The sequence below is a fragment of the Vulpes lagopus genome, chromosome 11 (assembly GCF_018345385.1).
Source record: "Vulpes lagopus strain Blue_001 chromosome 11, ASM1834538v1, whole genome shotgun sequence".
Lineage (NCBI taxonomy): Eukaryota > Metazoa > Chordata > Mammalia > Carnivora > Canidae > Vulpes > Vulpes lagopus.
In genome coordinates, this window is record NC_054834.1 from 91,528,241 (window position 1) to 91,541,396 (window position 13,156).

The window sequence follows — 13,156 nt, forward strand, 5'->3', positions numbered from 1 at the left end:
TCCCTGACTGCTCTTCCCCATGCCAAATGATTTATGCTAGAACTCCTTCTTACCCCTTCTTTCCTCACTTTCTTAACCAAAGAGCACTTTCTTTACTTATACCAACACTACAATAGCGTCTGCCTTGTATCAGAAAGCACAGAAACATGTTCCATACCTAAGACCATGTTCTAAGTAAAAATAATGCTACCTCTTTCTGAGGATCCGAATTCTACCGGAATACGTTTAGAATTTCTTCCACATGATTTATCTTCATATTTTTGATTCTTAAAAGATTGAAGTCATTAAAAAATGGGAATGATTTAAAGCCTTTAATACGTCCTTTTCCTTATCGGTGCTATTGTTTAGGCTTTGTTTCGAAGTTGAGAATTGGCTTGATGGTTGTGGCTGCAAAAAGGGGTTTGATTGACTGCACATGTGTTAAAGCCATGCATACATTACTGAGGGCACTATGAGGCAGAGTGCCCTCAGAGACACACTTCTGAAAAGAGTAGTTGACTCAGGCCCCACCTATACAGAGCTCAGTTCCTAAAAATAGGTGCCAAGTTGCATCCTTTAGACGCAGGGCTAAAATAAATTCAGCCGTCCCATCTACTTGCTTGATAGACCCTTCAGTGGAGCCGGCCTCCACTTCCCGATTGCTTTCAGGGGACTGGGAAATTTGCTGTCCACAAAACAAGGGAGGAAGCTCGTCAGTGAAGGACTGTAAAGATATATGATATTTTCACAAACTTGGAGTTTGGTCTAACTATTACAAAAGGTATGTGTGATATAGTCATTGATACCTACCCACTTCCTGGGTTGTGATATGTTCTTACTGATTGCTTGAGATTGATGAAGACCATAGGTCAAATTGCAATTGTTATAAAAGAAAATATCTGGTCAGATTTTGTTTTTATGACAATATTTAGCACAACTTTATTTATTAAGTGTAAGGCTTAATCTCTGCCAAAGGGTTAGAGTGTTTCATATTTAGTGTTGAAGAATAATGAATCAAAGCTAAAAAGTCATGAGTGAAAATTATACTTCAACCTAGAGCTAAACAAGAAAACTAAAAAAATTAGTGTATCTATGACCATAAATTAATAAAATATACAATGAATTTGCTAAAAAATATAAATTGTGTTACTTTGAATTTGGGGAGGGGGGAAGAATTTAAAATATCTTCAACTGTTGCAGCTTGCTCAGAGGAATGTATTGAGAATTATTCTTTCTCCAGCCTGAGTTTGATTTTGTACATCTTGCCCCAGCCACAGTCTCCTCTCCTTTGGGAGTATTACTGGAGTAAGGATTAAAGAATCAGGTTCTTAGATGTTTTGCAGAATTAAGAAAAGCACTGCCAGTTGGATCTGCCAGTCCTAATTATAGTAACTACAAACTTAAAGAGAGAAGACTGAGATTTTACTTTAAAGGTATCATGGCCTATATACTGTTTCAAATGGATTTTTTTCTGTCTTCGATTGCCTGTGAACACTTTAATTTGGTCCTGTTGTGCCTTAAGTGTTTAGATGTTAGAGACTGAAGCAATTTGGGACAGGCATTATAACAGAATATCTTAAGGCACCAACTAAAAGAAAGGACACTTTAAGATTACATAATACAGGGTTTAAATATAGCCAGCTGGTGCTGAACTGAAAGATATTTATTTTTACCAGAGCTCCATTTGGTCACTGACGAGCTGTAGGTTGTTTAAATTATTTTAAAATTTCATGTGCAAGTGCCAAAGGACGAGTAAAATATTTACCTCAGCTACATTCAGAGCCATGAATTTTAATATGAAAGAGCACCTGTTTTGAGCTTTAAAGATACTACCATTCAGTGGCAAAATATTGGATCAGGAATGAAGGAGTCTTGAATTCTATGCTTAAATATTTCTCTACCTCTCTGCCCATTCTTTGAATATTTTACCTTCTTACTATTAATATGTAAATGAACAACTAGTCCCATTTTTTTAGAGTTAGCATTTCGGATGTCTGCAAATATGGCAAAGTGCCAGCTGTTTGGGGAAAATGTAGTCCAGAGTTTGGAGTGAATGTTTCTGCTTTCATCCGGTGTTGGGCATCTTTAAGACACAGCTTCCTTCAACCACTTGAAAAATAAAAGTAGACATTCTTTAATGATCGCAGAGGGCTTTAATTCAAAAGATGTTCATGTAAAAATGTTAGCCCAGGCCTCAAGTCTTCTGTGATTATAGAGGAAGAGAGGGTTGGTTGCCTTTCCTCTGGTTTATTTTTGGGTAAAAAGCCCACAGAGTTCAGAGGTCATTTGTAGTTGTCTACCATTGATGGCTGTCAGTAGTCGGCCAGCATCCCTGTTCTTCTCTCACATTTACCACAATTGAACAACCAATACACGTCAGTATTCTTTTTATTCCTTTGGTAAAATATTGCTTATGATGAGGGGATTTGGGGTTGGACTCTCCTACTAAGCTTGATCATGGGAACTATTTCCTCTCTGCTCTGTCTTTCCCACACACAGACACACAACCCTGGTCACTGAGAGACCTTTTTTTTTTAAGATTGTATTTATTTATTCATGAGACACACAGAGAGAGGCAGAGACATAGGCAGACGGAGAAGCAGGCTCCCTGTGGGGAGCCCAATGAGGGACTCGATCCATGCCAGGATCATGCCTAATGTGGGACTCGATCCCAGGACCCCAGGATCACACCCTGAGCCCAAGGCAGACGCCCAACCACTGAGCCACCCAGGTGCCCCACTGAGTGACTGTTTTATAAGACCTGTTTCATAGCTAGGAGTCATGTCTAGATTCAGTAATTTATAGAGCAGAGCAGATAATTAATAAGTGCCAGGCAGTGTAATTCCAACATTTTTGATTGAACAATCTTTGGGGGACAGTACTTAATTGACATTACATTGTCCTTTTTATTTGCTTCCCATCTCCTATTTTGAGAGCATTCAAGTTACAGTTTGAAATTTAATTAAATTCTAATTTGTTTTTTGTTTGTTTGTTTTGCTTCTGAAGCAGACACTTCCTCATTCAAATTACAGGCTCATTCCTCACAGAATGGTGGGTAACTTCAGCTCTTTCTGATTCGGAAAACTTTTTTAGAACACTGATTTATGCCATATAGACTCATGATCTTTATATGATGATGTGATATGTTGTATTGTTGTTGTTTCCTGACAACAAATGTGTGGTGTTTTCTGGCACCAACTAATTCTCCAATTCTCCAAAACCAACTGGGTATACAATTTAATTCAATTTTTATACTGATTCCCAGAGTCAGAACAGACCCCACAGATTGCCCCCATTTCAGCCACTAACTCAGGTACAGCTGAATAGAAGAGATGCATAGGACAAGGGAGAATGGAGAGTAGCACAGAGCTCCACACTGTCTGGGCTCCATGCCCATCAATGTGTTCACTGTCCTAGAAGTTCACCAAACCTTTTGTTTTGGGCTTTCATCAAGATTCCATTACAGAGGATGATTGACTAAATCACTGTCTATTGGTTATTGGATTCAACCTCTAGCCCTTCACCCCTCTCAAAGGTGGGAAGTGGGTTGAATGTCCTAACTCTTTAATCATTAAGTTGTTTTATTCTGGCAGTCAACACCCATCCTCAAGCCATTTCCATTCCCCCTCAACCCGCACAAGAGACCAGGAATCATCTTATTAGTATACTAAAGACACTACCAATCAAGAGATTCTGCGAGTTGTAGGAGCTGTGTGCCAGGAGCCAGAGACAAAGACCAAATATTTATTTTTTATTATATCACATATGTTCACAAAGTCTCTTCTCCTTTGAAATGCTACCTGTGAACTCCAGAGTAAAACTTTCATACGATTTACTTTCCTCATCATTGGACTCCATCTCTTACAAATTTAACTAACCTGCGTATATTTGACTTGTACAGTAAAATTAGTAAAAGCCAGAGGACAATAACAATTGGGCAACAAAAAAAGCAAAGATTTTATTTTCTTAAAAATGTTGAAAATCAGCAAATTCAACAAATTATTCACATTAGTTTAGATACAACAGATGATGCTGTGGCTATATTTAATGACATTTTGTGAGCCTAAATGATGGCATAAAAATTATCTGCCAGTGAGCAATACAGTAGGTAATCCAAATTCCTGGTAGAGTAACTGTACTTCTTAAAATATTGCCAAGGATAAGAGGAATTTATTCCACAGATAACACAAAGAACCTCAGTGACTATTTAGTTTGGCAGTTTTAAGTTCTAGATAAGAACACTGAGGCAAAGGAACATTAAGTAGTAACTCTTATTAAACACAGAGAACTAGAAGCTAACTCTCTTGACTTGTGTTTCAGTGCTATATGTCATTCTACAAAGCTTCATGCCATAACATCAACCCAATCCCATTCCACTCCCATGACTTGCCATATGTTTTCGAGGTACACCTTGATAAAGTCCTTTTTTTTCCAGCAGTAGGTTTTTGTTGCTTTTTCTTTTGTATTTCCCATTCTCTTAAAATTGTGAAAAATGTGGAAAAGGAGATATCCACATACAATTCAGTTAAAATTCAAAATATGATGATTGTTTTATTTTTTGAATTTTACTAAGCATTCCAGTTTGCTCACCTTCTGTGTTAGACGAGCTCTTTCCCCATCCCCCATGGTCTTCTCATTGGCACATGGTTTTTCATTGCTCTTTTTGGCAGACCTTTGAGTAGTTTGTCTTCTACATTTTTCTAATTGTATGCAGGATATATCCTGCTGCTTGGGGAACTGAACACTTTAGATATATCTGACTGTTCAAAAGTAAGTAATTGCCAAATTGCTCCAGGCATACACATGATTTAAAATAAATATGATACTAAAAGAATTTATTCTGGGAAATTTCTCTGTTTGTAAAAGATCCAATAGCATCTTCCTAAAGAATCTGAATATATCAGCATGTGTATTTCTAAATGCATTAACTTGGTAGTTACTAACATTGAAAACCCCCCCAAAAAAATCTGTCACCATTAATTTTACAAGCAAAGTCCAGCATTATAAATGGTTTCTAAATAAATAAATAAATAATTTCCAGACATGTTCTCAGTGTTCTTCATTTAAAGTCCAGTAAATGTGGACTGTATATAAACTAATGCTTAAATATCATTTAACTTAATTATTTAACTCATAGGAATTTAATTGCATTGAAATAAAATGTAGGTAGAATTTACAATATAAAGTGACAGGGTTTTTTAACTATATTAAATTTTGATAAGTAGAGTCACATTTCCCCATTAAATTACATTATAACTTTATGGGTGCCTTTATCACTACTCTGTTGTTGATGATAACTTTGTTTTTAGTCAATACTGTCATAGCAAGAATTTAGTTTTACCTTATCTAGCTAGTAAGCCTTTTTGTCAAATAATGTGAGGTTCATAGGTAACACAGTAAATAATTCCCTGTCCAGGGAAACAATGAAAAATCTTTTTGTAAAGCTAGGGATCACCTTTTGATGTGCATGTTTTGTAAGTTAGAATTTTTGGCTTTCCACACAAGTGTTGTATTGCTAAGTTGGAATATTTCTGGGAAAGAGACAAGAAAAAAGTGAGTTGATTCATGTTATTAAAGGTTGTCAGTTCCAGCTAGAAGCTCTATTTAAAATTTGCTGTGTCTGCTTCTGTTGGATCCCAAGCCATTTTCCGAGTGCTGTATAGGGTGGAAGTCTGCTGTTTTGCTGCAAGGGTGAAGCCCAGCCACAAGTTTTCAATTGAAACGCAGGGGTGAGAGCTGGGGAGGCCAAAGGAAGAACTGCTGGCAAGCAGCAGCTTGCTCAGTCCCTCCTGTCTTCTGAACCATCCCAGGATGCTCAGAGTGGGCACGGAATCTCATTACCACCCTACCTTCTCCAGTAGAGACTATGCTAGCCCCCTGAGTCCCAGAGGACTCAAAAACATATATTTTTTAGGAATGTAACTGTATTAGTGCATGTCCACTTCAGTGACTGACTGATTCTGGAGTGGGAATAATTTTAGGATGCACCACCCATCTGTCATCCAGAGCTGGACAATGGTCCCGACTTTTACTCTATAAAATATCAGGGAAATGAAATTTGAAAGGAAGGCAGGTGTTTGTACTTAAGTTACGATTTCTTTTTTTTTCTTTTCCTGGAAAGATCCAGTCCAGTTATTGTGGTTATCAACTCAAAACTACTATTTATAGTTTCTAATACTCCACCTTCAAATAGAAGCAGTAAATCACCTCAGACTTCAATGTTCACCTCTTTAATTTACCTCACCATTTCAACCCAACTGGTCCCAGCTTCTTGACTATTCATTATATTATGCTATTACCATTTCTTTCCATTACATTCCATTATGCTCATATATATGCATATATGTATACATACACACATATATACATACATATATGTATTTGTATGTGTATATTATCTTCTGTAAAGTCTAGTGTCACTGGTGCCTCCGTATTGTTTTCCATTTCTTTTTTTTTTTTTATGATTTTATTTATTTATTCATGAGAGACACACACAGAGGGGAAGGCAGAGACACAGGCAGAGGGAGAAGCAGGCTCCACACAGGGAGCCGGACATGGGACTCAATCCCAGGTCCCCAGGATCACGCCCTGGGCTGAAGACGGCACTAAATCGCTGGGCCACCGGGGCTGCCCCTCCATTTCTTTTACACTCTCCAAGTGCCTTTGGATGTTCAAATAAAGAGTGATCTTTAGACAAAAACCAGTAACCACAATATCATCCAGAATGATTTTTCTTTTTATTCTTTGGATAACATTGTGTGAAGAACCTGACACAATATTTTGTGAACATTTGTATTGAGAAAGTGCCAAACTACATTTTTATAACAACAGCAATAATAATAATGAACATAAACATTTTCTGCAGGATTGTTCTTCCATGGATAGATTTATTTTTAAAGCTCTAGGAGCTGATGTATAAAATTTCATTATTTATATCATCTTTACATTTTAATCAATCTGGATAGTTCCTATCATCAGCAATATTTCTCAAATGATGTAGAATGTTCTCTCTCCTTGTCTTTCCTCCTCCTTTTTTTTTTATAATCTCATTTCTATGAAACACCTCTGGAATAAATTCCTTACCCCTAAAACTGATATTATCCTTAAGTTGTATGCAGTGCCCTCAGTTTACCAGAATCACAAAACACCATCTCCTAGAGCCAGAAGAGGTTCCAAATGAACCCCAGATAACACTTTATTGCGAAATTAGAAAATACTTTCAGGTGAACCCTAGTAAGTTGAACAAAGACTTTGGAACAAACTGCCTGGGTTTGAATTTTGGCTCTTACACTTACCAGTTGGATGACTTCAGGTAAATTATTTAATATCTCTGTGTCTGTTTCCTCATCTAAAAATGGAGGTACTATTAATATCTTTCTCATAGATTTGTTCTGAGGATTAAATAAATTCATATTTATAAAATTACTAAAACAATAGCACCTGGTAAGTAATGTCACATAAGCTCTTGCTATTACTGTCATTTTTATTATTATGTAATACATGAGGCTAGTACAACACAAGAACCATTATCTCTTTCCTAGAAAGCAAGATAAGAAAATAAAGTACCAAGTTTTCCTAGATGCTGAACATTCAAAAAAAAAAAAAAAACCCACCACCCCAAAAACTGTTTAAGAGAGAAAATCAGCTACCTGAGTTATTGGTCTGTTGTTAAAGACATCCTTACCTTGCAGAGATGCACTTTTCAGCTCAAATTAAATTTCTGTCCTCTCTGGAGTTGTAGAAAGCTATTAAGAGCCCTCTTTCTGTTATAATAATTCCTACTCTTGAAACTAATAACCTTCCTGTTATTCTCGATGTCAACATCACATTACTTCAAGAAATCAAACTTTTCAACTACCTTCAACCCTAATGACACCGTCTCCTTTCTGATGGAGCTGCTCCCAGCCACTTATTGGACTTTGTTATTACCTTGACTTAATTCTTAGACTCTTGAAATATAGACCATGGTTTTCTTTATTTTCTGCTAAAACTGATCTTGACCCTCAGCATAATCTTCCCATCCTCAATACATCCTGCCCACCCACCTCTCTGCTTTTCTTTGCCTCATGGCTCTGGATCTTGGATCCACTTGCAGTGTCTGAGTGAAGATGGAAGGAGAACACTCACGCAGGAGAGAGGCACTAAAAAATGGGACTTTAGGGAACAGACTCTTTATCAAGGGAATCTGAGCAGCAAAGGCAAAGAAGAATCCATCACCTGAAAAGAAAACAAAAGACTGGGGGGCCTGGGTGGAACAGTGGGTTAAGCATCCAACTCTCAATTTCAGCTTAGGTCATGATCGCAGGGTCATGAAATGGAGCCCTGTGTTGGGCTCCCTGCTCAGGGAGGAGTCTGATTGAGATTCTCTCTGCCTCTGATCCTCCCCCTCATGCATGCACTCTCTCTCTCTTTATCTCTAATAAATAAATAAATCTTTAAAAACTATAAGAGTGAAGGATCATGAGCCAATGAATGGTGCAATGCATCATATTTGAGGGATGATGCTAAGCTATAAACAGGAAAATAAATGGCAAGGTCAAAAGTAAGGAGGACTAAAAACAAGATAGGATTGGAGCCCGTGCTGGACTTGGGCGTGCATTTCAAACTAAGCCAAGAACAATTCAGGAGTGTTGGAGGCCTGGAGTTGAGGGCTCCTGACTCCAGGCTTCAGGAATAGCTTAAAGGAACCTTGCTAGGCCTAATGCTCATTCAGCCACAATCCCATTGTCAGCTTCAACAATACAGCTTCCTTTGACTCCCCCTCCCCCGTTTCATTTGTCCACATGTTCTTGAGCTAAATTCACCTCACCAAAAACCAATTCAACATTTTCCTGTTGCTTACAATTTTTGTTTCCATCCCGAGGCTGCCTCTCTCCATAAATAATATATAGTATAATACATATATACTAACTTCTCATCACATTCACCATTATTCCTAACAATCCAGATGTTCTCTACACTAAGATACAACTGGAAAATATGAGAATGGGAACAAGTGTGTCTGTAATACTTTTTAAGAAAGGCTATGTTGGATTTTAAAAGGCTTGGCAATGTAAAATTTGGGCTAAAATAGTCACCAGAGGTATGCACTGGGTGTAATAGAGATGAAGCCGAGAGCTGATGGAGCGTGTATGGTAAGACAAAATCAGAAGACTAGGGATGGAGCCCAGGAGACGACACATGGTTGGGCGTCAGGAATTTTTCAGGAGACTGGTCATGATAGATGAGTGTTACTTGTATCTGGTCTAAGCTACTCACCAACTCCGTACTCAGGTTTGAGATTTTATAAAGAACAATGCAGAATGCTGGGAAGCATCAACATTTTTAATTCCTCCTTCTTCTGAGATACTTTCTGTAATGACAAGTGTCAGGCTTGGTGAGGTTTATGACATTTTCTTCAGGCCCTGCACTGCTGCTGAGTGGGACCTAGAGCTTGCTGTCACATCTGCTTTCCTTGGCAAGCTGCCAGTTCAGAAGGGCACTGGGACCCCCAGAAAACCTACTGAGGCCCTCCTCCTAGCTCTCACAAAACAAACGGGATACTACTTGTCATTAGATGGTCCTCCAAGGAAAAATGCGTGTATATCATTTTTGTTTGCATGTCCTGCCTATACTCTTGTGCTTGGCCCACTGCGCGGGGAGGCTATTATTTTCTTCTGGACTGAACTGTGATGGAGACATGAATGTATCTGGAATTTTTTAGCTACAATACTTTACTAATTGCTTTCTGCAGATATGTAATAACAGGAGAATTTCTGGCAGAAATTTAATTTGGCTGAAAGCCTGAAGTTGACTGGTTTCGCTTCCCAAGCAAACATTTTTGTGCCGTTCTCATTTTCACTTGCTCATGCGGTGTCCTGCGGAGCATTTTTGGTGATGAGCTGGATTTCATTGTGGGAGACTCACAGGTTCACAGGCAAGAAGTTTATTTTTGCTCCCTCCTGGAAGCTTTAATCCCAACTTTCACATCTCCGGGCTGCTTAAATAACTTCTGTTGCAGAATTTGGAACTTGTTTTCTACTCTTTAAAAAGAAGTAGGAGAGAGAAAGCAACAAAATCTCTCAATAGGAACCATCGAAAGATGGGCATTGAATCTTGCACTATGATTTCAAGACAAATTCATTTGGTAAATGCCTACTGATGGTCTACCATGTATCGGTCATGATGTCAGACGCTACATACCTGTGAAGTTGGTTGTCTTCATCTCAACTGTCCATCTGCTTCTTCAAAATCTAAGAATTTTGGCTTCAGATAATAATAAAAATTTAATAGCCACTTCTACAAAAATGTTAGGATAGATCCCACTGCTCCTTGTTAGGGAAAGCACAAACATCGTCCTTAGAAATGCTTTATATTCCTCCTACCCCAAAGGAAGGGCACATAAGGAACATTTCTGGCCACCATGTGGTACCCATCCTTCCATGTTCACAATGTATATAAGTCGATGAAGCTAACAGATTCTCTGACTGAAATCATGATAGGTACGCCCATGTAGGCAACCGTAAGAATTAAAAGATGGAAACAGATGCTGAGCTCCTCGCTAGTGGGTGATAACCTGCAGTTGTCATTCTGTGTCTAAAATTTAAAAACTAATGAAGACAACCAAAGAGATGCTTACTTTACAGTCTGAGTTCCCCCTTCCAGGTGAGTTGTCCTAATACAGCAACAGGCCAAACTAAGTTGAAATGACTTGTCCATCTGCCCAAGGCTTTTGGTGCCTAAAAGGAATAGTGTGGGGAAGTGACTCTATTTTAAAGCTTCATGTGGAATTTTACAATAAAGCCCAATTTCTAAATTTTGAATTGCTTTTTTACATTTCACTCCCCTCAACCTCCCTCCTCTCACCTTCTCTTACACTTGAGTTTAAATACCATTGGTCTAGGAAAACTTTTGTTTGCAAGTTTTAATTAAATTCTTTGTTGTTCACAGATGTCACTGCCTTCATGTGCGTGGAAAGAGCAAGTTTTTAATCTGAATAACATTTAAAGGGTGATTTTTACACTTCACCCTTTAAAAAACAGGAGAGAAATAAGCAGCATAAACTGATGGCACACTTACAGGACTAGGTTTTGAATCTGAGAGAAAGGAAGCAAATGCCAGTGCCAAATTTGTAAAGATAAATAAGTATAAATAAATTAAGGGATGATGAGACTGACTAACTATGTTCTTCATGTGTATCTTAAGCAGGGCAGACTATTAAATTACGTCCGCTCTTTGGACCGTTCCTAGTACAGGCGTATCATTAGGAAACTGACATCATCTTGTTCTTTTGAAGTTACAGTCTGCATTTATATGCAAAGGACGTGGAGGGCACCTTAATGGTGAGAGGGAGAATGACCCAGAACCTGACTGATTCCGAGTTGTGATACTTTAAAATTATTACACTTTAACTTATAAACACCCCTCTTCCCTATTTAAAAGACTGTTCAAAATCTATAGAGCATTTTCTGGTGTCCCTAACAATTATGGGGACAGGAGCCAGAAAGCATCTGGGATAGTACAAATGTTTGAACAAGATGCCGATTACCTTTCATTTTAGAGCACATTAGAAGAACCTATAGCTTTGGTGAGGAAGACGGTATCCTACATGGATTCTTAACACTCTACTGAACATTAGCCCTTTTGTCTTCCTCCTCAAGATCCAATGATTAAAGACCATATCGTTTTTACAGTGTTCATTTTCTTAGGTGGAATTTTTCTAAGCACATGACTCTCTGAAAGAGTCAATTCACTTCCAGAAGAGTCATAATGAGCAATATGTTACGTTATTTCAGCATTCTCTCTTTTCCTCCATTGCTTAGGTTTTACAAATAATATTCAGTAAAGAAAGTGTAGAATTAGTGTGGGTTCCCTTCTTTGATCAAGCCTATCACCCATTAAGTTCAAAAGAAAAAAAGTATATCAAAGGATCTGTTGTTTGTAGACTTGGGCAGAAAAAGCACTTTAAAAAAAATTAAAATAAAAAAAAATTAAAAAAAAAAAGAAAAAGCACTTTAGACAAAGACTTAAGGTCACTGAAAAGAGTTTGTATAGATTCAGAGACCAAATTTCTGGAAGACAAAAGGCTGAAATATATTTTACTACTCAAAGAAAAAGGGTGATCAGTAGGAGAAAAGCTGCCACAGCATCAATTGCCTAAGTTGGAGTCAGAATTTTATGATTTGGACTTTCTTTTAATATCCTTTGTCACATGCTAACCTAAGGAGAGGGGTGAAAGTTGGAAAGAGGTTAAAGTATAGGGAATCCCTTAAAACAGATGCAGAAACCTCTGGCTGATCCAGAATGCAGCTGACACAGAAATGATTTAAAATAATAGTTGAGAAGTAATTAAACTGCCTGCCTCTGCTACATGCAAACAACTTAAAGGTGGGTATATCAGGGAGATGTTTCTCGAAGCTGCAGATTATGAAAGCGTCATCATCCCCCATGATATTACTGTTGCTCATGTTTGACCTGTTGAGTGCCCAACAGCATACTCAGAACTAAACAGGACAGTTAAGGGCACATGAACTAGCTTTGTATGGATTTTTACAAAGCCTCTGAGAGAAAAAAAGAAGCAGACCATTTTCAGGAAAGATAGACTCTAAGCTAGTGTGCATGAGTCATCTCCATCTATCAACAAATTGCTTTGACCCCAGGATAAAGTCACTTTTGTGTAGTCTGGAAGTCCTGATGGTTTTAGAGGTGCTGGTGGACGTTTTAACTAGTCTGTTCCTGCATGGCCTTTCCAAGGTAACGTTTGCTGCTAATCACAGACCGAGTCTGAGGACTCTCTCTCTCTCTGTGGTTGAGAAGTGATTATATTTGCTTGCCATTTCTCAAGTTCCAGCCAACAAAACAGAACAAAACGAAACAAAACACCAACAACAGAAAGAAGGTGGCATTCTTGTCACAAAGGCACTGCCCAGTAGTAACTGAGCCAGGCATGAAGGAGATTTGGAAATGGGACAGTCATAGGGAGTTTGGGCAAAGAAAAAGCAGTAATAAAGCAGTAGGAATAAAGAAGGAGTACTTGAGGAAATAAGGAGTGAGGATAAGAAGTTATATCAAAACGTAGCAACTCACAGAGACATGGAATAATGTAGAATGATATGAAATTTGGGGGTTTTCTGGAATAGAGGCTGAGAAGAAAAAGACGGGATTCAATTTAAATAGAAGGAATACTCAAAGAGGAAGA

The 13,156-nt window shown here is 38.1% G+C and overlaps 1 protein-coding gene across 1 annotated transcript in view; it reads left to right on the forward strand.

The window, feature by feature from the left end:
- The first annotated feature begins 604 nt into the window (after positions 1-604).
- Positions 605-13,156, forward strand: part of XIRP2 (xin actin binding repeat containing 2) — a 74,028-nt gene continuing 61,476 nt past the window's right edge. Inside the window, exon 1 of the mRNA XM_041722256.1 lies at positions 605-760. The gene's annotated coding sequence lies outside the window, so the exon portion shown is untranslated. The remainder of the gene's footprint in view (positions 761-13,156) is intronic.